This window comes from Bombus affinis, chromosome 8 (assembly GCF_024516045.1).
Source record: "Bombus affinis isolate iyBomAffi1 chromosome 8, iyBomAffi1.2, whole genome shotgun sequence".
Classification (NCBI taxonomy): Eukaryota; Metazoa; Arthropoda; class Insecta; order Hymenoptera; family Apidae; genus Bombus; species Bombus affinis.
Genome location: NC_066351.1, coordinates 8,856,358 through 8,884,039, shown reverse-complemented (window position 1 = coordinate 8,884,039; position 27,682 = coordinate 8,856,358). Strand labels below are relative to the sequence as shown.

At 37.5% G+C, this 27,682-nt stretch overlaps 1 protein-coding gene across 8 annotated transcripts in view; it reads left to right on the top strand.

Annotated features, from left to right (window-relative positions):
• Nucleotides 1-27,682, top strand: part of LOC126919557 (nucleolysin TIAR-like) — a 583,207-nt gene that overhangs the window by 326,328 nt on the left and 229,197 nt on the right. The window contains exon 1 of one of the 8 annotated variants that reach the window (XR_007711698.1): nucleotides 10,859-12,327. The exons of the other annotated variants lie outside the window; for them this stretch is intronic. The gene's annotated coding sequence lies outside the window, so the exon portion shown is untranslated. Of the gene's footprint in view, nucleotides 1-10,858; nucleotides 12,328-27,682 lie in introns of those variants that run through there. 8 annotated transcript variants of the gene reach the window in all.

Here is a 27,682-nt window from a genome sequence, read left to right as displayed (position 1 = left end):
AACTCGTTTTCCGAAAAACAAAGTGCGAAACTCAATGTTCTCGGAACAGGAAGTTTCACTCGAAAATGTAACGCAAACATCTTCAACAACGGTATTCCAATTTCGAATATTCTGTTTTCAAAGTTATTTCACCAAAATCTTGCTAAATTTTATCGCGTACTTTTTTTCGTTACTCGTAAACAAGTTATCAAATTTGCTCGAAGAAGAGCTCATCGTTTTTCCCTGAGCAACTGAAAAGTGTAATTTAATGGCCGGCTATAAATTCTTATATACATCATTGCGGCTTGTATAGTCACGCGGACATGCTGTCCCGTTAGTCTTGCGCTTGACATATGTGTATACGCGATAGAGGCATGAACTTCCTATACCTAGTACAAGCTGGGTTGCAGCCGATGTCGCCTATCAGCTCGATGGAGGAGTCATCGATCAAACCTAAGCGAGCGTGGTAACGACGGTGAAACTTGCGAGACAATATCCTGCTTCGAGGTGGATAACTCGTTAAAGGAGCACGCTAATGGACAGACCAGCTGGCGACTATACATGTATAATTGGCCGAAGATTCGCTGTTCGCGTTCATTTATAATATCATTATAGATATGAACTTCGTCCTTTGACGTCTGTAAACGAAACACATAATGCGACGTGTGGCTTTCATTCACGAGTACGGAACTAAGAATATAGAACCAAACAGGTGAATAATAATTCGAAATATATTAATTTGTAAAATACCAAATACCGAGAGTTAAAGAAAGAAAAAATGAAAATCTAGCACGGAAATCGATACTTTTAACGGTCGAAATATGGCTATAGATCTGAGGTTCGTTAAAAATTTCTCAAATTAGGCAGACAATACATCCTCGTACACAATAAATGAAGAGATGTATAATATACTCGCAATATATATATATAAGTAACTTTAATCGAGTACATTTAATCTGTCCCGTATTCAATTCCCTTCAAATAAATATTTTCTAAAGTTTGTTTACGTACGAACAGATTATGATAAGCAATTTTAAAACTTAAATATGTATTTTTACACTTATTATGCCATTAGATGTATCTTTGACTTTTTACAAAATTAGACATCTATTTCTGGAAGGCTTGATTTGTAGATACAAAGCTATCCTCCTTTCAATTAACTTAGTCATCAATTACAAGTGAGTGACATTAAAGTGTGACATTAAAATAAAGAGATGAAGAAAAATGGAATTTTTTACATGTATTCTCCATTTATTGACCCTGTTTCTTTATATCGTCTACGCTACTAAATCGTCCAATTTAATAGATTGCAACGAACGTTGGTTTAATGAAAAACAGATTAAAATCCACGCCGAAAGAAAGCGCTTCTAGCGACTGTTTAGAAACTGCCCTAACTCCTGACAGTGCTAACGCACCATCACTTTGATGTAGCATCTGAGATGGTAGGGTACGAGGAAGGGATAACTCGGATGAAAAGACGCAGCGGATGAGATGTTACATCCTACCCTCTGGAGAAGACGCAGAGTGGATCTTGTGTTCCGTAGGACAGAGAGAAGAGAGACAAGAGACAGAGTGAGTAAGTGAGGGAGAGCGGGTGAGGAGGGAGTTCGAGCTCTTAATTAGCTACAATTACCGCAACATAGCAATGTCGAGCGAATCGCCCGAGGCTTATCCTCCATCCTTCCATCTACTTCCATCTGTATACCGTTCCTCGTTCCTCTTTCCTGTCCTCTTATTCCTCTTTCCGTATCCTCGTCGTCGCACGGAATCCTATGATTCTCTTGTAGCCGGTACCTCTTTTCGGAACCCCATCTCCGGGTTATTTCCCGTAAAACAGCCAATTTGCGAAGCCAATTTAAACTAATATGCAGAAAATAAAAATCGTGTCGGTTGCTTTCTTTCTACCCGTTTTGAAATTTGCTGCCAGGTAATAGTTATACTCATGGCGAGTTTCCCCTTTTTCTTCTTCTTTTCTCTTCTTTCTCTTATTCTTTCTTTCGTATTACTTTCATTATTCCATATCGGAACGAAAATTCGAAGAGCATGAGGCGATTGTGATAGGAAGAACAGAGAAGGCGGAGGCGTATAGTCGCTACTACTACCACAGCCTCGCGTCCGCATCCGCTGTTGTTCGGGATTTTAGTTGGATAATGAGGAATCTTATCTAATATAATGGTACAACCTGCTGTATCGGTATCCTTCAGAGGAAACTTTTATTATTTACCCTGTAACTGTTCTTAACCCACCTTGCTCATCCTTTCGCTCGCGTGTCTTGTACTTTCCCTGCTTTGATAAAGGAGCCCTATCGCTTTTGTTATTTTCGTGCTTCCTGCATAGCAGCATCCTGCCTATAAATGTGTAATTCAATTAGCTGTAACGGAACGTCCTGCATACAAAAATATGTGTTTCTTTACGGCAGCGGATCAAATATGGTAATGTCGAATAAACTCGTTACCGATTTCGGATTTTGATTCGATTCTTGCTTTAATTCTCAACGAATTGGAAATTAATTACGATGGCGCGTTAACTCGCGCTACCCTGATTTAACGGAGGGGAAAAAATTACGCGGCTGTACGTCATCGTTCGATATTTATGCGATCTGTGCGTGAAACGGTATGTTTATGAATTCCTACATAGATATTTCATTTTATTTTTCAAATAATCTGCAAAATATTTTATCGGTCGTTAGCCAATGGCACCTTTAAATTACTTTTCTTTAATTCGATCAATGCTAACAGTGGATTTTTTTGTTTACGCTATTTCCGCACGTCTGCCTGAAATATGAAATATTCATCTAACGTTTAAAGGATTGGATTTCGACAAATTCTGCAAGCAGTATTAATTTAGAAAAATTGATTGCAACAATTAAATGATCGATTTAACGTTGTACCTCTCCAATTTAAATAAAACGGAGTTGTACCTGACTTTATAAAATATTTTGTTAGAAATTAACAACAAAATAATTTCGCTTGATTAGTTTTCCTTCAGCTTATTTCCCATTACGAAAAGCTATTTGCATACAGGGCTAACTATTTTAACGAATTAAACGATTCTCTTCAAATTCTACTTTTAAGTGTTTTTTTTTCTTCTCTGTCATAAAGAAAATAACAAAACTCTGTTGGTTACCTGATAGTATACGTTCGATCTATGAGTGTACGGGAACAGCATGAAAAAATATGTTTCTGAGTGACAGCAGACACACGTTATTTCGCAATGTATTGCTTGTCGAAGGATAAAGGGAAAGAAGCAAACTCGATGAAAAAGCGAAGGAAAAAGCCTGTCTCGATGAACATGAAGAATAGCGGATTGTATTCTGGCAGGCCGTTGCCAATAGCTCATGGATTCTGTGGCGGTCGGCTACGCGTCACCACGTGTACGTTCCGCATCTCGGTTTGTCTCCTCCTTCCATCGACTCGACAACTGCTACGCCCACGATCACAAACGGAATTATTTATGAGTTTGAACATGAGCCAGAGCTCTTCCGCAAGCCACTAAGACGCTTCCGGACGCTAGTCGCATTCTCTGAATATCGGGATAAGGCGTGGAACCAAGGTGATCCTGCCACATTCTGGAATTTCATCATGATTCGACTTAAATTAAAGATGCATAACGATGCACACGATTCGCATAACAACGGGGCGATAGCAATAAACGTTTCTGCGGTAGCTTTTACTTAACCTTCCTCTGATATCTGTTTATACATTCCAAAGGAATTATTCCTCTATACACTGTTCTCTTTGTTTAGGATGGTCGGTCCCTTGGAATGCAACGATCTGACGAATAGATTCACGTCCGAATTCGAACTTCAGGTCTGCCACTCATTTCTATGAGTTTGGTTGGTTAATTCCAACGATCATTGTTTTAAGAAAATGACTAAGGTACAGTTGATTAACGGACAAAATATTTGGGAGGAATTATTAATCGTTGGAGAATTCTCATCGTGTGAATATAAGCTTTCTGGTTTCATGATTAATGTAAAAACGCGCAAACCATTTAAGTTTTATTTTTCCTTAAATGTTTTGTAAATAAAAGTATTGAAATTGTATCTGTATAAAATTTTTAACGAAAACATTTAATTTTCGAAGCATAAAATTGATATTGTATACAAATTTACAAACCATGAAACTCGTAATTTTATTAAATTATAAGAGAGACATTTGAGTATCTACACCACCAGTTGTGTACATGAATTTGCAAATAAATGTTGCTTCGCGCTTCCAATTGAGTATACTTTATGTTTAAACCATCACACTGCAAATATTTAGCTTCATTTTAATCGTGTAATAACGTTTCGTTTAATGTTACCATTACGAAATTAAAGCCCTAGTGAAGTTCGTCCTATAAAATCATTGTTTAATATCAGAATTAACGACAATATGAGAATTTTATTAAATACAGATCTACGTAACAGGGAACAATCTTCAACGCTCGTATTTCATCTTCTTTTATATTTCACATTTGTTTCATCCTTTAAAAATTCTACAAGCGCTGTGACAAGAGTAGTAAAAAAGTTTTGCGCTACACGCTGGTCCCCGAAAAGGTAAATTCGATATATCTTCTCGAAACTTTAAAAATCCTAGCTTGTCACGAAACGTGTATTTTCAATAATGTAAAACGTACATCGATATTCGGATCCTCGGACTTCACATCGAAAGCGTTTCCTGTTTTAAAAACTGGGAGCTGAGTCGCGTACACGCAAAGCCCTTTCGATGTCGATGCTTGTGATCTATTTTTTAAACAAATCGTACATTCAAGCCGCCTGCCGGTTCCCGTTCCACTTCGCGAACGCTACCATTCGTGCAAGTAGTTTTGTAAATCACGCTAAGTAATGATAGCTAGAAATATTTTCGTTAGCCGGATCACGTGTAACGCGGTGGTTCTTTCCGGAAACGTTGTACGGATTTCATTCGCGTAGGATAAAAAAGAAAAAAAACAGTGGCGTGAGGCATGCAGTACAATTTCGACGATTAATTATACCCGGATTCGTTGCGACGAAGCTGAGAATAAACTTGCGTGTTACAAAAGACCATTCTGTGTCACGTATTCTACTCTACTTAACGCGATAGAAACACGCCTTAAATAAGTCGCTTGAAATTATGCTCCAAAAAAATTCCACAAGCGGTTGCATCCATAAATTATAATTATCATTAACAAACGTTATGATCGCAACCGTGTTCCCGGCACCTCGGTCTACTTTCTAGAATTCTATTAACAATCCTCGCGGTTTTCAGAAAATTTTAAACTGTTTCGTGGTTAATAAAAGCTCCTTTATTTGCACTGTCCACATTTAAATATCGTGAACATGGTTGTTACGATTAGTAACATCGAGCTCTCCAACAGTGAATTTTTAATTGCCATCAAATATTCTTTTTCGCTCGTTTCAAATTGCTTTTCCAAGGCAGTACAGAGATAATATAGTTACTGTATCAAAAGAGAGTTAAAATATCCATGGAATTTCTAAGTAAATGTGATTGCAATTTTCATTTTAGCATTTCAATTCTGAAAATGTGAAATCTGAACGCTTTGTTGAAAATTTCGAATTTTACATATTTAATTTTAATCGTCAACACTTGGTTATATAATTAATTTACTCGTGCTTGTCGTGTTTCGTACAATGTTGACGTTAAACAGGAGAGAATAATTACTACGTTCAATAATCGTTTAATACGATTCTTTTCACTCATAACCAACATATCACTTTGTTACTTTGAATTACGATTTCTGAGCAAATATATTCCGTAGCTTCTTTCCTTGCCGTGCATCAATGTTACCGAAAACAGAGGTGAAATCCTTTCAGTATTCGAACCGAGAGTAGCATTGCAATCACTCTAGTTCGATCCAGCACCAGCGAGCGGCGCCACTTAATGGGTAAGTAGATACACACGTTATTGGGTCAGACGTTGCGATCTCTTTCACTAACAATAACACGTAACGTTAGGTAACGAACATGTAATGTTAGGTGATTGTCTGACGATCCAGATAAAGAATTACATACAAGCAGAAAGATAAAGTATTGTAAACAAATGCTCGAAAGTATCTCACGAGTTGTACAGATACGTCTTGATTGTCATTTCAATTTTAAGTTTTATTTCTGAGTAATGCACACAGACTTTGACAGAAATAAAATTGACGTTAGAAGTGCAGATTTCTCTATTACAATCTGTGGCGAAAAAATATCAAGTTCTGAGAAATATTATATTCTAGTACGATCTGCGTAATAAAAAGCCAATCATTACATTTTTATAGTATTATTAATTTAGTATATTTCTACATTATTACTATATTTTCGGATATGTATATCTTTATGCTTACATTTGAGTTTGTTTAAATTATCAGTAGTACGTATAAATCTTCCTTAACGTTATACTTGATTGAAATATCTGTGCAAATTTACAAGAGCTATTATAGAATATAATTCTGTTTTAAAGTATTAATTAATATATTTGAAAGGGATATCAGAAATTTCTACTCATATAATAAATGTTACATATTAGCATATGAAGATATTCATACATAAATATACATATATTATTGAGAATTTCAACTATAAAGTTTTAAATACACTTTCCATAATTGTTTGCCATATCCATTTATTAATCAATCGAGGTCGTTAATAGAAGATAATAACATTAGTCATGAATTGCAGGATATGAACTCTAATTACTCGAGGAATGTTTATATGACAAGTGAAAGACAATAAAATAACTGATTTTAATATTACGTACTTCCAATACGAACTTGTGAACTTTATCCCTCGTGTAGCATTCAATGGTCAATGATACACGTACAGGGGAAAATCTATATAACTGTCGGACAAGTTGAAAGCAAACGTTTTATTTGTCCAAATGTTCGTTAAGTGAGAATAATAAAATACGATAAAGTTTCCAATAAATTGAAAAATTACTCCTCTTGCACATTTGCATAGCATCTATATATTAAATTCGCAGAATAATTGCGAAATAAATACATTGCTAATATATTCATTAAATCCTTTTTCACTGAGTACCTTCGTTAATTAATCGTTTCTACATGAAATACATTTCGAAAATAAAAATAAATATGTATTAATTGGTGAAAGAAAAACATTCTTTTGGAACACCTAAAATAATGGATATCTTGTAGAAATAAAATTTTTGTCATTTAAATACTGAAATAAGCAATCCATTTCCAGATATGCCAATTTTATTCTTTAAATCACAATATAAAATACGATAAAATGAAAAATAAAATTATCCATATACAGCATAAACGATTTACATATTTTAATTGCAGAAGGGAATAAAAATACGAGTATTGATTTAAACATAATGGGCAACGTTGAACAACTATAAAGCAAAAAATGAAATGTCGAGGGAATAAGTGAATTTCTCTTAACGAAAATGAAAAGTATAAAAAATTTTTATAAGGGTATCTTCTGGAACTTATTTCATTTATTTCATGCACACATACTTTCGTTTAGACATGCATACCATTGCTTTAAATAAACGCGGAAGAATCCGACGTAGCTTCTTGGCATACGATTGTAAGTAAAACCATTTGCTTCGAGAGTAGGGAACTCCCTTTGAAAGTAAATTTATTCTGGTAACAGTACCTTCGGTCGAAAATTCCTGAAGAATATTGAAGATTCAACGATAAGATACTTTCCACACAAAGGCAAACAGCTACAAACACTGCGAACGCGTATACTCCTTACGGGCAGATTGTTCGAGGATTCAGCAGCAGATTTCGCTACAGATCTGCGAAATCATACCATAGCGTTTATACTTAAGCTTGCGCCACGGTTCACCTTCGGCGGTTGTATTACATACGTGGCGAACTTTTTAAATTGTATGATATATAATTTACAAGACACTCGGTCCATAATTACTTTCAAGAAAAAGATCCCTAAATGCATTTTTGTCCTAAGAAAAGAACTCGGAGAATTATGAAAATCCTGAACGTTAAAGGATAAATGGAAGAAAAAATTACTTTCCTTAAAAACTCATGCTTCACATCAATCACTTCTCTTATGAGTTTCACCTGCATTTCACTTTTAAAATAACTGTATAAACATAATGGATATAGTATTGGCAAAATGCTACGTTTCTATAAATACCGGAATCTTTTATTGAAAAATCAAATAAATTACCAGTAACTCGTTTTCTTTTATCAAGGGGCTCCGCACAAACCACTTCAAAGCAGTAGTCGATAACTATTCTTCCAGACATGGAAATAGGGCTGTCAATCGCCGAAAGTTCAAACATCTGTAGACTTCAGGAGAAGCGAATATTTCCAGGACATAATGTGAAGTGTTTGCATAGCAGATGGCACTAAGCGAACACGCTTCCTTCGAAGTCACTGTTGCGAATTCTCAATTAATTGGCGATCATTCAGATGCAACTGATCAGTTGATATCGCAAATCTTGAACGAGATTAACACTCAAGGTGGAGGTAAATTAAAGATGCGTAGTAGTATGTTTAGTTTAATTATTTGTATTCTTTAGTATACACAAAGAGAATCAGTAGCAAGTTAAGATACAGAATATTGTTATGTTAAATTAGTTTAGTTGCAGTTTTGAGTAACAGGAAGAGTATGACACTCTAAGGAAGACTTGTAGAATTGTCTAAGAAGCTACGTCTGATCCTTATATACAAACTCTCTGTTCCCGGGTTTTCCTTCTTACCTGGCTTTATGGGATGGGAATCTATTATTTCAAATCTTGCAATTGTGTACTCTCGTGGGTGCGTATCCTCAGGTGTTGCTGATTGATGCCAGATGCTTACTTTAGACCTGACCCATCGGGCACTTCAATTGTTTAGTAGCCTCTTAATGAGGTCCGCATCGTAAAGTTTACAACTTGGCAGGTAGAAAGTTCGGAATTTTCCGAAAAAGATAAATGTGCTGTCCGAGTCAAAAATGGATGGCCACTTCAAGTTCCAACAGTTACAAAATTCTTCCACGTGTCCAAATTGGACAAATTGAGAATGTAAAGAATTAAATAAAAAAAAAAACTTCAAATCCCGAACAGTTACAACGCGTCTCGTAGGTCGAAACTTTCGTATACAATCGCGTTGAACACCAGTCAAACTTAACAGCTCCCGTTTCTATAGATATGAAGGATGTAGCATTTATTAAAACGTGCAAATAACACCCAAATGTTAAAAATGTCTATCGATATCATCTTTCGATCGCTTGCAAATTTTCAACCATTTTTCTTAACATCATTTACTTATTACAACAACTGATTTCCTTTTCGATTTAATGTAAAAGGATTAATACACTAAGTACAAGTAATTTCTATCCGCATAAATATGTGTGATATATTCAATAATGTATTACGAGTTTAACTGAAGAAGAAAACTGTACTTGGTATTGAATCAATACTAGAAAGCAAACAGGGAAATCGATAAAGTACTATACACGGTATTTACATTATATTTATCATCCAAATTGAAAATTTACACGCAATCTTGACCATTTCGAAAGAATCAAGATAAGAGGCACGTATGATAATCGACTGAAAAATTTAGATTAAATTTAATATTCGTATGGAAGAAAATAATGCTTTATATAAGCACCTCTAATATGTTTCGAAATGTATCTTATTAAACATTTTCGATAATTGAAAAACTTGATTGAAGTCAGTAAACAGAGTATTATTAATTAATGAATTTTATACTATTGACGTTATCTAATATAAGACCAAGTTGACGTATAACAATGTAATGCACTCATAAGATAAATTTACTAGGATTATAATTTATTGGCTGTACCAATAACAAATGTAAGTTACTGATACATTAATTAGCGATTTATTAGAATAATAACAATTTTCGTGATAACCAATTTACATAAAACGATTTTGCGATTAACGAATGGCATTCACCGATACAATGTGATTCGAATAACATGATTGCCATCCAAGCTTACATTCCATTTGTTGTTTTTATTTAAATCGCATGTAATCAAGTAAAATATAGAAAATAAAGATTATTACACAGCTGATCGCACCCGGCTTTACAACAAACTTTCGATACAAAATCTAATTAACATTTTATTCTGAAAAGACAGAAGTATATAATTTCAATATAATTCTTCTATACCTGCTCTAGCTCTATTTATCGATATATCATATATAATAATGGCATCGATATATAAATATCATAGATACCTCGTGTTCTATTGATTTGTTCATTTGTTATATACGAAGAATAACCTAGTTTATTTCTTAGTTTCATTGCTAAAAAATTTACCTAATTAAGGTTTGCTTTGCTTGAAATAAATTGCCGTAAGTTCAATGCAATTGGTACGAATTACTGGCAGATAAAAGTACATTTAAAAAAGGCAAAATACAACGGAAAAGAAAAACTGCGACAAAATGAAAAAAACAATTTCTCCTCTACCATTCCGCCCTCAGAAACTTTGATAGTCTAAACATTAATTCAATGGATTCTATCTAATTTATCTATCCGAGTTCTATTTATTTAATCGATTCTAATTACTTTTACTGAAAAATCGCAAACAACGATGCTTCTATTACGATATTCCTCGCTAAAATCTAGAAATACATTACTACTACGAATCCAGGAAAAAATTCAACCGCTCGTAACAATAACGTTTCATATACGATATTCGTTAAAAAAGAGGGGAAACAAGAAATGGGAAGTAAACGAGCGGAAGACAAGTAGAGGGAAAAAAAGGAGGAAGCGTGAATAATTCGAAAGGACGAGAGCAGTGGTGCATGGACGCATCGAGCAACCCTTTCAGGTTGGCGGCGAGCGAGCGACTGCTGGCTCGCGTCTTAACTCGTGCGATTCCGCGGACGCTCGGGAACGCCGGCGCCTCTGGGCGTCGCGACGGCGGGCGTCCAGGGCTGGCAGGCTGGCAGGCAGGCAAAGGCAGGCGTCCCTTCGCGCTCTCCCCGCCAGACGAGTTCCGACTCTACGCTCGGCCGGACGTGACGTAACGCGAGCAGCGTGGAGAGCGTAGAGAACGTCGTCGCCGTCATTCTAGTCGTCGTCGACGTAGCCGTCGTCGTTACCGTTCCTGTCAACCCTCTCTCTCTCTCCCTCTTACACACGCACATACATACACACACGTAGTCTCTCTCCCCCTGCGACACAAACACCTCTGTTCTCTCGTGCACGCCGAGATACCGAGCCGTTCGCAACTCGTTGACGTTTCCTCGTCGCAGATCAGTCGAGTGTCAACGACAACAGACGGCACGACGCGCGTCGGCCCTCCCATCACGGTGTAGACGCGCCACGCACGCAGCACCGCGTGCGTTTTCACGCACGCCACTGCGTAACAACGGTGCGTCCACGCTCCAGCTGTAAAATAGACACGAACTGACGGAGTAATTTATCGCGAGCGGGGTCAAGTGCAAGTGAGACGAATATTCCGTACGAACGAGTGAAAAGGAAACTTTGTGGTGTGAGAAACGATCGAGAAACGGAAGCAGTTTCGGTGGTGGTTCGATTCGGAGGATCAGAAGCGGACCGAGATCACGTGTGATTACTTGGAAAACGACACGCTCGTTACGTTACGGTGGATCGAGAGATCTGTACTGGAAATTGCGATACAAATCGCAGGAACGTCGTAGAGAGAGAGGGAGAAATTTTCGTGATTAGTTGAAGATTAAATTCGTGACGGTATCGCCGATACAGAGAAAAAGGTTAAACGCCGAGAAAGTTTCGAGGGAAGCAAACTCGAGAAAATCGAACAAGATCTTGAACGAAGCAGATGTCAAGAGATATCGGTAGGTCGAAGTGGGGTCGTGCGGCGATGTAAAGTAATGCCGCGAGGGAAAAGAGTTACCGCGATCTTGGCGACGTCGCGATAAATAGATCGCAGACGGTAGTATGCAGTGACTTCTTGATCTCGTCGAAACAACGTACGACAGCTTTCGACAGTCAGTTTAAAATATTACTGATCGAGTAATGCCACGTTCACGGCACATTAACGTCAGCGATTGATCCACGGAAGTTGCGATCGCTGTCACTTGTACGATCTACGCGCACATCCTGTACGCTTTCAATCACACGACTTATCTTACCTGTCTTACCTATCCAACGGTATTGTTTTCCCGATCGAACGATATAACACCGTGGAAAATTCGCTGGGTGCCGCGGACTAGTAATCCTTCCTGGATCACGTGACGAATCGCTGAGAAGACAATAGTTCGCCACGGCGAAATCGGAACCTAGCGAAGATGCTGACTATGTCGACCTTGATGATGCCCACCACGATGACCACCATGACGAATCCTGGACCTATACCGGCACACAGCATGCCGCAGAAGATAGAACCGCCTAAGCTGACCGCAGCAGCTACGCTCACCCACACGGCAACAGCCGGCAACAAATCAGGTACCGCTTTATACTACAGATTTATGGCTTTGCACTATCACTCGAGCGCGACTCTAAGATAAATTTAACCGGTACATTGTGCCGCCGAGTATGCTCCGTTGCTCCTGTCAATCCGTGAACGATATACGTCGCTAAAGTTACACTCTCGCCGTTAGGACGGTCGCGCGAGGTCGGTATCCTTGTTCGGTTTGCGCTCTTTTAAACCGCTTAATGCCCATCCATCAAATTATTGTATTCGAGAGAAGGGAGCTGCGAGCCAGTTAATGTTTCGACACGGTTATCAAGCCGATAACGTCGAACCTTCACGTTCCATTCGTTTTTCGTCTAAACAGCATTCCATTCTCTCTATCGTCTATTTGGAACGAAAAAACCGACGAAAGGAAAAAGTATGTAGGCACCGTCGCGCGTTATCCAGCTATGAATGTCGACAAATTTTTCTCTTCTTATGATACTTGTTCGATGTGTAATGTATTTACATCCTCATCGACGTGTAAACAAAATAGCCAAATTAATTTTGCGGTTTACACAACTCCCCCGACGTCGTGTTCGCGATACGGCGACAATTTCTGTGGACACATTGCCACGAGGCAAAAACCTACTAAATAAACTCAGCGTTCTCTAATCGTCTTTATTTATCTCGATTTGCTGTCTCCTCTCTCCTGCTGGTTCCGGCGTAGTTCGAGGTATTGCATGAAACCAACAGCTTCAGAAATTTTTATCCGTTTTTATTTCATACATACCATTTTGATACTTTTGCCGCGAAACTACCGCAATTCTGTGTTCCAATTCCGGCGTCCATAAAAGAAGTGCTAACTTCTTGTAGGGTATGCGAGGGGTTAGGGGGGCGGAAAGTTGGGGGGAGAGAGAGAGAGAGAGAGAGTAGCAAGGCCGGCTGATCTGGATGTGACCCGCATAGAAATTGGAATATACGTCTCGGCTTTCTAAGATGCTCGTGAAAGTAATAACGTTGATCGCCAGGAATTAATTGCTCCCATTACGGATGTCGACTTTTCTCGATTAGCGTTCGTGACCGGCCGTTCTCGCGCGACTTCGTTCCCGACCAAGAGATCTACCAGCGGCCGAGAGCAATTATCTGCCGGTAATTACCGGCTAATAAACATTTACCGTGAGCCCCGACGAAACGTTATAGCTCAATTAAAAATTTATAACTCGGCCGCCGGCTTGACAAAGCCGCGGGAAAAAAGGGTTGGCTGTTGGCCAGGACTTTGTAGTCGCGACTCGAACGAAATTCCTGCCAGAATCTTTCTTCGTTTCAACGAAAATCCTTTACATCCCGTGCTTTAACGTTGCGTATCGCATCGTCGAAACAGTACAGCGTTCTATCATCCGTAAGTGCTCTCCATTGCATGCAGAACCGCGTGTACCTTCTAATACGCACCGTCTCGTTGTTTCCGCGATTCCGTTTGCATAGCTTCCACGACGAAACGTTCAACGGTACGTCGCGGAAAAATAATTTCACCAGGAATAGATATCTCTGTTTCGTCAACCACGGGTAAACCGAATCTGTCGAGTGGTTGTATCTAGACAAGGGGAACTCTTAACTGTGCGTACTTAGCACGTACCGGTTTGTATCTGGATTACAATGAAAACCGTTGTTACGGCCATGTACCCGCTGTATACACCGTTGTTCAGTTTCGGAACGTCATCAGCGTACTCTTGTCGGTACGTTCAAAAGTTCTACACAGTACTCTAGGACGGTAGAATTCAAAGAGTGCTTGAACCTTTCTCTCGTGTCTCGACTACTATACGCCTTGTTCGTAGGGTTTCTTTTTCGACCGGTATTTACTGTCGCACAGCCGCTCCAATTTTCTCGTTGTTGTTGTAAGTCGAGTACGGCAATTTCATCCATGCGATCGCGACGAGGCTCTGATTACAAATTGCGCTCGCATTGATTTTGCATCGTGAAATTTAGCTCGTTCCTCGTGTTCCTATGGTTATTCGAAATTGCTCGTTAAACCACACGATGCTGTTACGTAGTTTCTTTTCTACCCTCTTTCGTTATTAAAAGTAACGAAAGAAGACGGCAACTGACATTATTACGGAAAGTGATTTTTACGGGTTATCGACGCTGCGAAATAGAGGTTCGTTCAAACGGAGAGATAGTTGCATTATACGGATCGTCGATAATGCCACACGAATGAACTATTTTGATCGAAATCACGCGTCTCAGCATTCGCGGCCATTTGCCGAGCAACGTCAGAAATTTCTATGACGATATCGAAATCCAACTTTCTAAATCATATTTGATTACGTAACTTCCAAGTTCGAATACGCAAAGTTATGTCCGTGTCAATTCCCAGCTATTGATTATCACCGTTATCTTTTATCTAGGACGCATGATAATCGTTAAAGTCGTGTTCCGTAACTAAGAATAGCCTGTATATTGTTACAACGAAGAAAACGATCGCTTACTCGCGATGATATACAATAAAAGTTTAGAGAAGATACTGAGAAAAATCGGAGACTTTATCGTGAAACGATATATTTAGACCTGGATTTGCAGTAAGAGGATATTCCCTGGCTTTCTGTAAATTTACTTTTCTATAAACGCGAGTTTGTTTACGTTTTCGAACAAAGACGTTAAACGATCGTTGGGACTCTGTAATCTTCTAAGATCTGCTTCGGTTATACCTTATTGAAAAAAAGCTAGAAAGAAGATACACATATGGGATTCAAATTCCTATACTTCAACTTTTCTATCGATTGACTTTAGTCAAGATTGAAAGAAAATCGTAGGACATTTTAATGACAGTTTTAATATTATTATTTATGATTGTATTCAAATGCACTAACATTAAGTATAGTGTATTATGTATTGCTTTATACATGTACATACGTCTACATACTCATTCAGACGGTACGTCTAAGAAATAATTGATACTCTACTTGATATCGTTATTTCCATCGAATTTGCCACTAAAGTAGTCAAACATCTCTTAGAAATGATTCTTGGCAGACATAGTCTTATATTAATCGAACGAAGCAAGTCCTTAAAATATTTTCTTGAATATAACGTAATCTTATACTAACTTACGTCAGAACCACGTGTTTTAAACGAAATGCGATTAAAATCTGCAAACGTGTAATTAATCGAAAACCACACAGAATAATACAAGTTCGTTTTTGCTTATTTTATGTCATTTCATGGCTATTTACAACACTAGCTGTATTATTAATACTGTAAAACATAAAAGTAAAGTTGACCACCATATGAATAAACGACATCGCTGTATCTCGATGATAGAATCTGTTAGCATCGAGAAACTTGAACGTTTATCCGAGTCAAAAACGGGAGAAAAAAAGAAAGAAAGAAATAGAGAGAAAAAGGAATAAATCGGCGTAATGCATGGCGCGACAGCATTCAAAGGCGTGTTTATCCACGTATGTGTAATCCAGAGCGCGGAATACGTAGAGCTGCCAATAGGGCAATCCCTAGCCGCGCACACTTAGCACGTACTAACTGTAGTTACCGTTACATCGCAAGTGTACGTGTCGTGGGAGCGTAACAAGGGCGCAAGTCCCGGCATCGTGCCACTTCGCCACGTATACTACCTGCGTGGCATGCACGTTAGCTACGTAGGTAAGTGGATGCATGGAATTTATCGAAGACCACCAGACGTCACGGCATTTGGCCCCGTATCGGACTCCAACGTGAATCAATCCTGTTAATTACTTAAGGATTAGATGCTGCTGGTCATCTCGTCGTCGAGATCCATCAAAATGCGAGCTTGCCGTTCTTCTTCTTTATCGAGCTACCCATTTCCTGCTCCCCTGCCCTCCGTTACTTTTCCTTAGCTCGTTCACGTTCGCACGCTTCTAGCACTTATCTTGGGGACGCACGCAACGTGCCGGATACATCGACCGCTCTGGGAGCAGGGAATTTTTGCTTTCACGAAGGTGTTAAGGTTCCACGTTTCGCGACCAAACGACTCGTTTGGGATAACGAAGACATCCCAGTGGCACGAAACTGCGCTACGCTGACGAGATGGAATGCTCAATTATTTACAACTGGTGAGAGAGCGTCGGGTGGGAGAAAGGGCGTCGAGAGGGAAGCAACGTGCTCTGATAAGAAAATTAATTCTGTTTACCGATGTTTTATAGGAATAAGGAGCGAAAGTGTAAAGGATTCGTCGCGAAATTATTCCCTTTAGATAGGTCGGAAATTTCGTTAGCGCTCTCGCGTCCACTCAAGGAGCTTCAAGTGAAGTTTGTTGTAGAAGAGGGGGAACTTTCCGTAGTGTACAATTCTTTCTATTATTTAACATAAAGTCTTGCAAGAATATGATGATACGCAAGAAAAGTCTTATTCTCTGTGTATTAAATCCAACATATATGTTTAAATGTAATAATATATTGATACATATATTAGTATCACGGGAGTGTATAAATATGTTTTTTCATAGCATCGTATTTATTTTTCAAATTTGTCTCGATGATCGCAAATGCAGATATAGCATTTACATTTAGTCGAATGGATATAGATATTTTATCAGAGAGCAGGCGCCTGTAAACATTTTCAGCTGTTTACATATTGGTAACAGCGAAAAGGCACCCATTAGCATTACACGAAATTCGTCCAAACGCAAGCGAAGAACGTCGTAATTCAGAAATTGAGTTGGACGAAAGGTTGTCAGCATTTACCAGTGTTTCGACTGTGCTCACTTCAAAACGTGTATACTGAAAAGGTTCAAATAGTGAGAGCACCGGCCTTGTCCAATTACACAATTGCTACCCGGAAATTTGCGTTACGGTAAAATGGAACTGTGAAACATTTTGTTCGCGTGAAACGCAAGTGGTATATTGTAAAGAAAGATGTTCGTTTCGTAGAACATAATTGAATTCGAAACACGTAACACCTTCTGACCGAAACCACGAGCAGGATTAAATCGAAAAATATCACGATTAGCAAGGAATACCGTAATTTACCAAGTATTACTACTCTCGAAAGAACTATTTGAAATTATTGATCCCATAAACTCTGGAAATTTATGAACGAGCCGCATTAACGATTCCAGCTAAAGTATCACTATCTATGGCTCTTAAACTCTGCAACGAGATTAACGAGCAACAAAGTTCGGACCAATCGTTCGAAGAACAGAGAGAAACTCGAGAAATTCCAGTTTCCTTTGGCCTCGCCTCGATCTATCAACGCGTATACGATAGAACGAATGCATTTGGTATCACGTCGGCGGCGGCCGTGTTGGAGAACCATGAGATAAAAAAAGAAGAAACATTGGCTGCGAGAGGTGAGAATGAACGAAAGAGGCAGCAATTTTCCAAGATAGAACAGAAGTCGACAATGGGTACGCCGATGGGAAAGAGGCCGACGACGAAAGCGGAGGCGATGGATGGCTTTAGCTTCGGTTTCCTGACGAGGTTACCGAAGTTTCGTCCGCAGATTCAATTTTAGTTGGCGCGCCAGGCCGCGCCACCACCATCCGCGCCGCTGAATGCTACATAGGTACCTTGCAGGGGTGGTAACCAGCCAGTCTTTCTATATTCACCCTTCCATCCCAACTCTGCCACCCGGTCGTCGCCGGCCTCTTGCCAACGGGCTGCTTCGAGGCCACTTTATTCAGTTCCGCTTAAGTTTTCGCGTTTTCCGCGCCTTCCGCCTGATTGCGGCTTGTTTCGACCTCTCGCTGGTAGTCTCGGTTTCAGCACGGATTTATCGACACGACTCTTCATTCTGACCGAGCTCGTTCGTTACCGCTGCTCACGGATGCGTTTGAATTTGATTATTAATTAATTACACCGTCGGCCGATATAAAGTAACGTTCAATATTGAGCGTTGATCACAGCCACTGCAGTCGCTGTTATGTCGTAACAACTGTTGGCATTGTTAATTCTATAGATAATTGCTATTATTAATTGGTAGAAATTGCGATGGTGCTGATTCGTATCGAACCCTCGAACAGGGGTTATTTTCGTTTCCGCGCAAAATATCGTACTTTCGAATTAATTGAACGTTCCGTGTTTTATTTTTTTTTTTTTTTCCGTTTATAGCGCGACTCCGCTTTTACGTGTTTTGTTCGAACTTCGATGATCTATTTTAAATAATTTCCGGAATGTTTTTATTAATACAAAAGCGACGGAAGTTTTTCGTTTTGAACGATCTTCTTTTGTACTTTTCAATATTTCCTGCGCGAGGATTAATTCAATGGTGTATAGTATTCTGACAAAAAGCGATATAACTTCAGAATTTTGTCATAACCGTATACATTATCGAATATAGTATATCCTTTTGTTATCAGAAGTATCAAAGATCATTATATTTTTCTCTGGAAATACAAACTCTATCAGTAGGGACGAGAAATATAATTATACCAAAGGTTTATGAATCGTAATGAATTTAATATTTAAATACCGTTACAAATATTTCATCATATTCAATTTTTGTTTCGAAAGTGACGTAATTCAAAATATCTGATTTTCAGAAAATGCATTTTTGATCCTGTTAAATATCTATGATGATCATATCTAAATAATTGAATTACTTATTATATATTGCAACGCAAGTGTATATATTTAAGGCATGTGTCGCGACATAAATTATACCAATATTAGATAATCATTGAAAGCATTGATCAGAAACCCAGAAAAAAGGTGACCTTACATGTTATCACGATAATATCTAAAAATATCGTGACTGCCTACTACTCAACTCTATAGACATAGGTGATTGTCAATATCCGCATACCATGAAGGAAAATCTTTAGCACGACGTGTATAGCGCACAAGGTAACGGAAACAAACTCAGAATGATTCGATTTTTTTTAAGCAAAACAAAGAACGTTTTTATGTCTAATAACGAAAGAGAGAGAAAAAAAGAATATTTATTTTCCAAAGTATAAAGGAATAGAGAATAGAATATCGGGATATTTGTTAATGAGTATAATTATAAATATACAACACTGATTATGATAGCTCATTATAACAAAGAAGTAAGAAACATTCTTCTATTTTTCAAATAATATTCCGTAATATATGATAAGTATAACTACAAAGTTAATAAAAACATTTATATAAACTCCGATTTATCCCTCGTTTTGTTTTTTAGCCAGTTTTGTGTTGTGATGCAACAAATCATATTACTACTTCCATTCGTATTCCTATGTTTACGAATTATTCATCATATTTTACTGTTACAATTTAGCTACAACTTCACTATCTCGTATACGCAACCAAATTTATACCGAATGTACGGTTAAAAAACGTTTTAGGAAATAACACACTCTGATTGCAGTTAATGCATGACAACATTCGATCCTCACAATTGAACCGACTAACTAGACTATTCATTGATCGTAGTTAACCGATTTTTAGTTAAAAATGTTGAAGCAAAAATTATTTTATCTGGTCTACTTGCATTCCAAATTTTCATGCTCCAAAAATGTATACTTATAAAATTGTTCAAATTAATTTTTTTTTTACGATATTAGTCGAAAAAATAATGGCAAATTTCAGTGACATTTTTAGTTAACATATGTGATACTGATAGAATTTTTAAATCAATCTGCATGCTTACATTTAATCTTCTGATTTACATTTCATTTCACGTTACGAAGAGAACCTTTCCCCTTTAGGAGAAGAAAACTAAATTACGCCGAATGCGAGACAGGGTTGCAAATGGGATTTATAAAAATTTAAATGAGAAAAACTGTGCAACGAAGTTTCAAAAGTCGTTATTTTTCTGGAAACATGATGTTATTTTACATACATACAAATAGGGTACATTTCACACTTAGGTATGTTTGCAATGGCCCTTAAGCGGCTAAGGGATTAGCCCGCTTATCACAACGTTGTCGACACGAACACACAGCAATTCGTTGAATGCACCTTGTGTATGTTTCTGTATTATTCTGTATTATTTAAAGGGAAAATGTCATTTTACTTGACGCAACTATTCTGATTTTGAAAAATAACAAAATATATTTCATTTTCTTCGAAAACAGAAATCAAATCCTATTTCCATCGAGTATTGTGCAAGATCAAAAATACTTCGTTCCAAAGAGAGTTGACACATATGCTACAGTGTGAACTATCGGAAATTAACTGCTTATGTAGGTATTAGGAATTTATCAGGATCTTCCGGCGCAATTGAATATAACTGTTAGCGAAACTTTACAAGTCACAATCACATAAAACGATTGACAAGTACTTAGGAAACAAAACGTTTCCACGTCAGCTTTCATACGCACGGCAAACAAGAAAGAAAGCATCGAGCAAACATTTTCAAATGTTTGCTCGTATAAAATTCTGTTATAACAATAGCAAACAAACGCATGCAAATATGAGCGAGTTTCGCAGCGAAAAAAAAATAACATGTCCAGCTAAAGTAAACAATATATGACATCGGAAGGGAACGAGATTCGGCAAACCAACGAGATTCGGACGAATCGCAACAAATTTGTCGGAACTGGTGGATCGCAGTGAAAAAGTAAAACTGATTTGCAGCTAATTAACGATATAGCGGTGTTTCCGGTAGCGTCGCAAACGAATTGTAATCTCGCTGCAAAATTGATTATCCGACCAGTTCCATAGAGACGACCGAGCGTATCGTACAGGTAGAGTAGTCACTTCGGGAACAACATTTACCGAGCGGCGTAACGACTGATCCGTCTATTCCCAGTGGCAACGAAAACTCGTAAAACGGTACTTGGAAATTCGCTGCGCCAAGTTAAACTTGATGGAGACGAAGGGGTATAGAGCTAGTGGTGCTAGTGTTGCAGCTAGTGTTGTAGCTAGTGGTACTGCCGGTGTTGTTGCCTGGCCAATCGTGCAGGTTCTACGCTATAGCCGCGAAACACCCAGAGGACCGAATGACTGTCGGGAGGAGTCCGGTTAGTCGCGTTACCAGGCGAAAACCGGAACCGCTACCTGTCGTGACCGGAGAAGTGGCCCGAGAGAGGAAGGAAAACCCCATACCGGCAACGAAATGATATTGTTTTGGCTGAAAATGAGACCTTGGTCGATGCTTAGATAGCATTTCCCTAGTAAAAACCGGACGTACAAGTATCAAACGGTCACGTACACTTGTCCTCCGTTGCTCTTTGAATATATCGGCATGTTACATAGCCACGCATTTACAGAGAAATGGAAGAAGAGACGGAGAGAAGATAGCGAGGGATGACAGGAGGAGGATTCAAGATATCGTCGCGGGGACAAAGATATTCAGTGGCGGACAAAAATATTCGACGATACCTAAGAATACTGGTTCAGTGGCAGGATATAGAGACGGGTGCACCGGTGACGCCAAGATACATCGAAGGAACGAAACATCGCGGAAGTGGACGACGCACCGAATCGAGATCCTACTCGAATATCGGCTCCTATCCTTTTCTATCCGCTTCTGCGGGACGAGGTCTGGTGGATTACACGTGGAAAACCGCATGGATTTGCGTGCAGTTGGCCGGCTGCCTCGACTGCCGAAGCAAAATCTGACCCCCTTTCGGCGACGGATAAATCTAAAATTTGGCATGAGAAGACTCAGCCATGAAAGACGGTCCGTGAGAAAAAGTCTCACCGTTAGACTTGATCGACAACAGACGTGGATTGCTTTTCAGCGAAAAAATGTCTGGTGAGCGTGCGAACGAATACTTTATTTCTTTCTTCTCTTTGATTCGAAGTAATGGAACCTTCTTGAGCATTGTATACTTCTATGGAAACGATGAATTGCGTGTTCAACGCGAACCATTTGAATCTTATATTCTAATTTACCAAGTGAGTGATCACAAAACGATTCTGGAAATTCCGAAAAGTGTTCAGCTTGCAAACTAAAATCTACTAGCAGAATTCCTCGGTAAGAGGAACAGAAGATAAGTTTTGTCATAAAACATCAAGTACTTAGGGTATACACGTATAAAAAGAATAAGTAATTATTTATTATTTAATCTATTATAAACGTATACCACTTAATAGAAATTCTAGAACTTCGAGCTTTGGTATTGTTTAAAGCTAAAAATGCATTAACGTAGTAATCAGATTCTTAATGGTGAGGTCACACAAGGGTTTCTCTTCTGTTTAACTCCATGAATGGATTGAGTGAGGTGAAAAACGTTGAATAGGAAAAGGCAGATATTCTTCTTTCTTTTTCTTTTTCATTCTTTCTTTCTCTTTCTTTCTCTCTTTTCCGTGTCTCTTCGTTATTTTAATTGGTTCATATCAATATGTGAAAAAAATCGAGTTTAATTGTATAGACGTAAACCAAAATGAAGTATAGTTCTATATAGATCATATATAATTTTTTACTAAATTAATGAGATATAACTAATATAATCTTTGGGTAAGATAACATTGACAACTAAAATCGACTTTGATCTCAAATTTTAGTTTAATCATATATTATTATTATTCTCATAATTATACTTTAACGTAAGAAATATCTTTGATATGTTTTATTTGGTATCTTTTGTTAATTTCTTACCACCCCCTTATTATTTGATTTGACAAAACTATCGTGGAGCAAACTAATTATAAATTCAAAAATTTTATTTCCGTGATATACTTTTTAAGACAGTGTCGCACATTAAACTATGCAAATCGTTGGAAGAAAAAATAACAGTGAAACGTCGTTCCAAATCCATTATTTTTCTACTTAAAAATACAAGAAAAGCTTTTCGTCGTATATAAATTTAAATTAAAATTACTTCATCGGGGAAAGACAAACATCTGTCGTAAAATTTTTTAACGGCCAACACTTCGCTTTACATTCCTAAGTTTGAAGTTCCGATTTGGAAGAATCTTTCTGTTTACTGCAATCCTACATGATATTTATCATATCCTATCCTATTCAAGTTTTGGATAATAAAATGTTGACACATTTGAACGTTTGAAAACGGTATTATCCGTCAAATCTTTTTCAAGCCGAAAATATCTGAACAGCGAATGCTTCATAAATTATCACTCAATAATCAGCATTTAACGAAGATAATCCTTAACTTTTGATCGACGGTGTATAGTTCAGCGACCAGCAAGTGTCAAACCAGTGCAGTGTAGTATTCACTAGGGTGACAGCTGTTTAGTTGGTTGACTGACTGACTGACTAGATGGCTAACACTATGCTGGCTAGCTAGCTGACAAGAGCATACCATCGTACATCCACCTGTAAAGTAGCAGCTGCAAGCCGCATACGGAAGTCGTGTTCGCTGACTGGATTTGCTTCTCGCGTCTCGAGATACACAATCTATCGTAAATCGGTTTGTTCGATGCAGTGAAATCAACTAACAAAACTTTCTGACATAATAACCGAATAATAATAGCTAATATAATATTTTTTGCAGTAAATTGACAGATTATAATTTCTCTGATAACATGTAATCTGTAAAATGTAGTTGCATAGATTCGTTCATTTTATTGTCCAACTCTTTACTGCTATGTAGTATTATTACACAGCATTTATTATTTATTAATTATTGCGACTTATAGCTTGTAAAATCTCATTAATAATATTAATTCAATTTTGCAAGCGGAACCACACAGGTTAACAATTGCAATTAGTTACATAGATACAAACATTATACGAGTAGAGAGGATCTAATAAAAGATTGATAGCGAAATAATTGCACAAAACGCAGTTCGTCGGGTTAAGGGTTTTAATTTTGATCACGATCATGTTAATTAGCATTGGTGTAGATTATGGTATGCCAATTGTGGTACACGATAGCTAATTCGCGTATGTGGTATGTATGTAAATTAGTATCGGCGATTCGTTTACTGTTAATTTTATTGTGAATTCGGAAAGATTCGCGCGCATAATGGGATTCGTTACTATTTAATTGAAAACATTAATATTAATTATTTGTCAGGTTCATTAAACCGCGTTTCTATTAATCGATGTGCTGGCCCAAAAACGTTCGATTCGTAATCGCGTCAAATCGCGTTGTAATCGAAATAAGCGTTTAATATTGCACGGCCGCTTGAAACGCGGCGGATTAATTCGCCTTTGTTTCGTCGATTTTATCTCCCCGCCAGCCTTCGAACGTCTGAAACTTCGGTCGTCTACATTATTTTCAGACTTTTCAAGGGTTTTATACATAGAGCGAATTCTATTATGAGCTCGAAAATTACTTGTAGCGTGAAATTCGCCTTAATCAGATCGTCGCGTGGCGAGAGAGGGTCGTTTGAAAAGACAAGCGTGGACACCGTTCTTCTCTCGAAGCACGTTGCCCCCGCATTAAAATTTGCGGTCATTAGGCACGTTCACGTGTCGCCGTTTTGGTCTTTGTCACCAACAATACACCTTTTCTTCTTTGAATAAGATATGCACTAATAGAATAGGCTTTTGCTCCTAATGTATTATCTAAATTCGATGAAAATTCTATAGAAAACGTATAATTCTTGGCTCCGATGACATTTCTTTTAATTCCCTTGAAGATTTCGTTGAAGATTGGCTTTTATTTAAAAAAAAAAAAAAAACAATAAGTTTGTAGTAGGAACACAAATTTAATTAGTCACACGATTTGTTCATAAAATCTTTTTAAAATCCTTACATGTTTATCATATGTTTTATATGTTTAACATTCTTTTAACTTTCTTTTTTGTAACAGTTATTTACTTCATTCATGGAATTGAATATCTATTTAAAAAAACAGTAAAAATTCCTTTATTTCTCCCATAACATCGTTTTATTTTAAAATTATAATCGAGTCAAGACTAAACATCAGCTTTATCAGCGAATAAACCAGTACGACGAGCGGTGGATCATATTTTGTCAAATTTCCACGCTCTTTATCGTGTTAAAGTTGTATCATTTCTTGGGCATCGGGTAGCGACTTATTAACGTAACATTTTCTTTGGAAAGGTTGTATCGGTATCCAGAGATCAGGTACAATATGGATGATCGCAACAGGCGACGGATATTGCATTCGCTGTAGCAACAGCCAAAGTGGTTGCTCGCATTAAGTGCGTTTCACGCTTGTGGATTTAAGAGAGCAGCCAGAGGTAGGCTGATCAATATGCTAATATTTTGATGCTTCCACTCCGCTCCGAGAATTGAATTACGCTCGACGAACGAAGATAGATGGAGAGTACGCGAAGAGGGCGGCAGGAAGAAAAGGGGCTGGAAGAGGATGAGATAGAACAGTTTTACGTTTGAAGATAGGTATTACACAAAATACCACTTTCCATTGAGGCGCGTGCGCACGATTAACGTCACTGTAATGCGAGAAACCGCAAATGAATTCATATGCACCATTGTTACTGATACCGCGACGAAGCCTACCACATTGTTAAGATACAAACTTGCAACTCCAAAAACCGTTTCTAGTTAAAACATTTTCTTCTTTCGAATTGTATGGTGGGTTGAGATGAATTCTTTCGAATTTCCATAAAAAATTTCAATTGAGAAAAGGCGAACTAACGACGTAAATGAAAAAATTGTACATTTTACAGGTGCCTCAAATTATATGTAATTTATAAATTACATTTACTGACATATCTTTTATCTCACCTTACTGATACAATAAGACAAAGAAGAAATTATAATAGCCGAGAAGATTCTTTGAAAACTATTTCATCAAACTCTAAACACGGCAGAACTTTCATTTAGTAAATTCTAGGGAACAAATATGTTAAATACATACTATATTATTTATCACATTGCTCTAAATTTTACTATCTGCACTGATAATACGAAATAATGAAACAGGCTAGAACAAATGACATAATAAATTCATGGCTTATATTATGAACAAAAACCATTAGCTTCTAAAATAAAAAATGCGATGAAATATAATTGTGATTATATAAATACATATTCAATAATTTTACATTACAATTGGTTATGTAAATATAAGCAACGCGTTTGAAAATCTCATCGCAATAACATTAAATATATATAACAGATTTGAATTATAATAATTATTACCGATAAATAGAACAAGAGTTGTTCCGGCGAAGTGGCATTTAAGCGCATTGAAACATTAATCATTAACCGCACCGCAACATGTAATTTTAAACATTTCGAATAGCTGTGAGAAGTACGTGTATGGAAATCGTCATTCAATGTACGAGTGACTTTTATACTTCAAGTCTAGAGTCTGTTGCATCGGGAATGTAGAGCTGCTATCAATGAAATTAATAGCAACAAGGTTTTTAAATCGTTTCATAGATGTAATAGCGTTGAATTTAAAAATGTAAACGCTCCTCAATTATCTATATCACATTGTGAATACGAAGAGAGATCTTTTTTCACGTTTAAGCGAAATGAATGATTTTTATCTGATTCACGTTTTCGACATAACCTGCGACCATGATCTGTCGAATCCCCGATAGGTTAACGAGGAAAGTTTGTTTGCGTATTTATTACTCTCCCAGGGAAGGATACTATCTTAATGCTACGTCATGCGGGTCCTGCCGCGCGAAACATTACGCTTCACCCTTCTCCTGCTACTACACAATCTCACCCGTCCACCCCGTTTATCCGCATACTTTTTCGTTACGGCTCTATCAAAGAACTTCCCCTAACGCTGTACCCTCACCATTTTTAACTCCTATGTTTTAAAGGGGCGATACTTAAATCCGAGCAGTCGTCGTTGCTCTCTATTTTGACGAAGCGAAGCTCCTTTATCGAACTTCAAATTCAAGTGTGAATTATGTATTTACATAGAAGTGAAATAAGAGTGGAAGAAATAGAATAAATATAAGCTGGTATAATAAATATTTCTAATGTTAGAAGCATCTTTAATAATAAAATTAGATGAGATTACTTTAACAAATAAATTCTCTATTTGATTATTAACTATATAACGTCTGATTAATATTAACTGAGTCTAGCTGAACCTGTATAATAGAAGTAACAAAACAATGTTGATGTAAAATTCGCCAGATTTTGTCTACTCAAGAGATACTTTGTAAGAAATACAGAATCTTCAGTCATTGGTAGATTTTGTAATAATGATTAATCAAAATTTATTTTTTTATCTACTAATAAAATCTAAGAAAATCTTTTCTATCCTACCAACCTGTCATACGCAGATGATAAATTTACCAAATAATCAACTAGCATTTTTAATAATATCAGAAGGGAAAAAGGTTGACAGGACCATAAATCACAATTTCTCCAAATTAATACAAAAGAATGTAAGTCCTTATATAATGATAACATCCCCTACGTAACGATAAAATGAAAGAAAATGAAAGGATATCTGAAGGGACATTTTTATCTAGACAGACAATTCTAAAACATTTTCTTAAAAATTAATAAGAGAAAAATGGATAAACTTACGAGATCAGCTTCTCATACGTATTTGTATTAACATACATATTAGCCAATTACGAAAAATATAACTTAGGTACCAATATCTTCTATTAATGTTTTTTATACAACATAAAT